The sequence below is a fragment of the Parasteatoda tepidariorum genome, chromosome 2, assembly GCF_043381705.1.
Source record: "Parasteatoda tepidariorum isolate YZ-2023 chromosome 2, CAS_Ptep_4.0, whole genome shotgun sequence".
Taxonomy (NCBI): domain Eukaryota; kingdom Metazoa; phylum Arthropoda; class Arachnida; order Araneae; family Theridiidae; genus Parasteatoda; species Parasteatoda tepidariorum.
In genome coordinates this window covers 22,664,196-22,668,450 of record NC_092205.1, presented here as the reverse complement: position 1 = coordinate 22,668,450, position 4,255 = coordinate 22,664,196, and positions in this window count along the sequence as shown.

Here is a 4,255-nt window from a genome sequence, read left to right as displayed (position 1 = left end):
ACAGAGGGAGAAAGGTAGAAAGTAGGGAATTTCTTGGGGAATTTCACTATTTCCTTATTGGACTGGTTTTAACACGATTTTCGAAGAAATGACAGGGGTGTACCTGCTTCCCCACCCCTGCTAATTTCCCCCCAATAGCCATAACTCACCAAAGAATAAGCTAAGAAAAAGTTATATGAAATAAATCGTTATAGTATGCGTGATTCGTGATTTCGAGTGCTAACTGAGGATTTATTTATGTTTTGATTTTTTAAAAAAAAATATGAATGCAGAATTTTAACATTATCAAGATCCGTGGATGAGGTATTTATAAAACAATGAAAGAAATATATGAATTCAATGAAAATGAAAAGAACGCAATAGGTAAAACAAAAACGGATATATTTGCAGGAAGAAAAAAAAATAGAAAAAGCATAAATAAATAAATAAGAATTTTATGAATCCCCGACTGTCATTATGTAGTAATAATAAGGAGTAATTTAAAATTTACGGAAAAGAACTTTCCCCACTTCATTTAATTTAATAAATGGTCAATTTAACAATCAGTAAATAGAATAGGGACTCCTCAGCAGTTTTGAAATTATTCTAAATTTTCCTAAATACACTTATTGTATTGTGATACAAATAATGCTTTTTCAACTAGTNCTGCAAGAATCGAACAAGTTTGTGACTCACTGCGGAAAGATTTTCAAATCTTCGGAACCCCAACAGAGGGAGAAAGGTAGAAAGTAGGGAATTTCTTGGGGAATTACACTATTTCCTTATTGGACTGGTTTTAACGCGATTTTCGAAGAAATGACAGGGGTGTTCCTGCTTCCCCACCCCGGCTAATTTCCCCCCAAAGCCATAACTCACCAAAGAATAAGCTAAGAAAAAGTTATATGAAATAAATCGTTATAGTATGCGTGATTCGTGATTTCGAGTGCTAACTGAGGATTTATTTATGGTTTGATTTTTAAAAAAAATGTGAATACAGAATTTTAATATTATCAAGATCCGTGGATGTATTTATAAAACAATGAAAGAAAGAAATGAATTCAATGAAAATGAAAAGAACGCAATAGGTAAATCAATAACGGATATATTTGCAGGAAAAAAAATAGAAAAAGCATAAATAAGAATTTTATGAATCACCGACTGTCATTATGTAGAATAATAAGGAGTAATTTAAAGTTTACGGAAAAGAACTTTCCCCACTTCATTCAATGTAATAAATGGTCAATTTAACAAATGGTAAATAGAGACTCTTCAGCAGTTTTGAAATTGTTCTAAATTTTCCTAAATACACTTATTGTATTGTGATACAAATAATGCTTTTTCAACTAGTCATTTTTTTTTTTAGAAAAAGAAAAATTATGTAATCGAAATATTTTATCACATTTGTTAATATTTATCAGCATTGAAAGGTTCTGTTCAGTCAAGTTCAAATTAAACTTTGAATCTTAATTAATTATTAAAAAAATATCTAATAATAATCGAATAATTAATTTATCGCATTAAATCCGAGAATCGGACGAATTAATTGCAGGTTACACATATATCATTCTTAATGAAGTGCTTTTTCTTTCCGGGGCTTTTCTTTTTTTCGATATCCTTTTTTTTCCGGTGCTCTTTTTGTTTCCGGTAACTTTTTTTTCCGGTGCTCTTGTTTCCCGGTACTCTTTTTTGTATCCACCGTAAATCTCACGCCATACTCTGGAAAATCTTTTTCGGTGGACATAAATTATCAAACGTAAGCTACTATTTTAATGGCAATTTTAACGGAATCGATTAAGATTATTATAATTTTAATCAAATCCTTTAAAATTGCCAATTATTATATCAGGATTGGGATTTCGGACAGAACATGTGGGATTTTACTTCCCAAAAATGTGTTAAAGTATTGAAAAAGCTATAATTTAAAAATTATCAAAAAACTTTTGACTCCCAAATGTCACCATGTACTTATTACTGAAAAATCAGTTTTTCAACTGTGTTTTTAACTGATATTTTTTTTTTAAATATTTTTTCCAATACCGATGGATGATCACAATTCACTGTGGATGGATGATCACAATTCGAAATAATGAGGATATATTGCATTAACTAAAAAAAAATATTCATAAAATATTTGTTTGTTGTACTTAAAACTTATAATAGTTATGAATAGTTAAAAACAAAAACAGCATTTTTTTTTCCATCTGCTTTCTCAAAGACTAAATTTCCAATTAAAATTACAGTTCAATTACCTATTATTATTTTTCCCGCTTTCACAAATGTTTATCATTGCTTACGAAATGCGTTACAATTAAACCAACAATCCAGTTATAACAGTTTCATTAAAAATTGTTAATTTTTAATCATAATAGTGTTAATTTCCAATTACTTTAATTTTGCTTAAATAAAAATTCTACAAAATACTTACAATGGACGGGAAAGTTCGAATCAGTTAACAGAAGGATTTCAGAATTATTTTTAAGACAGTTTAGTAAAGGATGACCAAAACCTTCCCACCACTCTGTTAAACCGGAATAAGTAAAAAAAAAAAATAAAAAATAAAAAATTGAAGTAAAAAGATCTATGTATTTTTAAATGAAAGTAATGATTTAAGTGCAAATTTTCATTTCTTGAAAAGTGTGGCACAAATCTACATCAGCCCGAGACGCACCTTAATTGCTTTTAGATTAGCTAAGAAATAAACAAACGGCCCAACTTAATGAGCCTTAATGTGCTTTAAAACTATAACCGGTTACAGATTTGGTTTTTCATTAAGTTAATGATATACTTTGACTTTCACCTGCGAAAACAGCGTTTTTTTTTAAAATTATTTTTATCAATACCACATTAAACACTATTTATTTTTAATCTAAACGAGTAATTTATGATTCAAATTAAAATTCATTCAATTTTATTAACGTGATTACTTAGAAAAAATAAGAACTCATAATAAGATTGGACAAAGAAAAAAAGTGGACTCAGTTTTGACCAACTTTCCCCTACAGAACTAGAAAGAAGTCATCATATTCATATCCAAGTCATATCAATCTATTTTCTGAGACTTTGTTTAAGAAGATGCATTAAAGGAATATCCTTCTACATTTAGGTAGGTTAATGGTATTATGATTATATATTCATAAGTACACAAAATACCTTGAGGAAATAGTCTACGTTCAAACTGATAGTCATTTACGTTAAATACCTATTATTAAATGCCGAGTTAAATGGATTGAAGATCTTTCTAAATATAGGCGGAGTATTTATGAACCATTAAATTCAGATTAATCGAATTTTGAAGCAATGTTTTAGATAGATTATTATTCTTCTAAATATTTCTTTATCAGAGGTACTGAAAAGAATTTTTTTCTTCTCATATTTTGTGGTTGAATTAGTCATGACTAAAAGAAGAGTTTCTGACAAGTCAATGATTGCCATTGCTAACTAGAATTATTTCAAGAGATTTGTTTTGAATTTCTCGCATTAGCTACTACATTTTTCTTGTTGTTGTCTTATGCCACTTATCAATATTGAAAAGCCTATTTAAGGTAGATGGACACGGTTCTCTTTGTTTTCCAGTGGCGCCATCTATGGCCGAGAATTCGACTTCGGTCACGCACATACGTCACAGCCTGTTTTACAGGAAGGACGCATTCACACTCCATCCATCCGCAGATAGTAATTTTGACCTCAACCAAAGCATGATCAATCTCCTATCTAGTACCCCTAGAGGTATTGATTTGTTATGGGGAAGGGACTTGAAGGACTTTGTGACCACGACAGATTTACCCAGCACCAGTCACCATTTTGTACACGGGTAGTCTTCGGATGGCGGGAATTTGCGACATGGGACCAAAGGATTTGGATGATGGCAGTTACAGGAGAGTCCTTTTCCTCTTAGCGGATATTTTTATTCCTTCATAGATGTCTCTGCGTCATGAGTTTAAAGTTTATATTTATAGGACATACCATATGCAGTATGTATGTCATTGTCATGAACATACGATATACTCGTTTCAGTATTTTTCGCTTAAACATCATCCTCTCTCATTCTATAGGATTTTGGAACTTCTCAAATCTGCTGAAAACTTTTCTCAAAATTCTTTGTGAATTCTCGATTATTATTTTTCAGCAAAATCTCGCGTCATGTATTTATTTAACTATTTTAGGCACCGACAACTGTTTTACCGAAGATTAGCTCTTTTGAGCAAGTCGCCACGTTTAGTTAAACCAGTTGAGTATTTCAGACAAATGAAGAAAATTTTCATAAATCATTATCGAA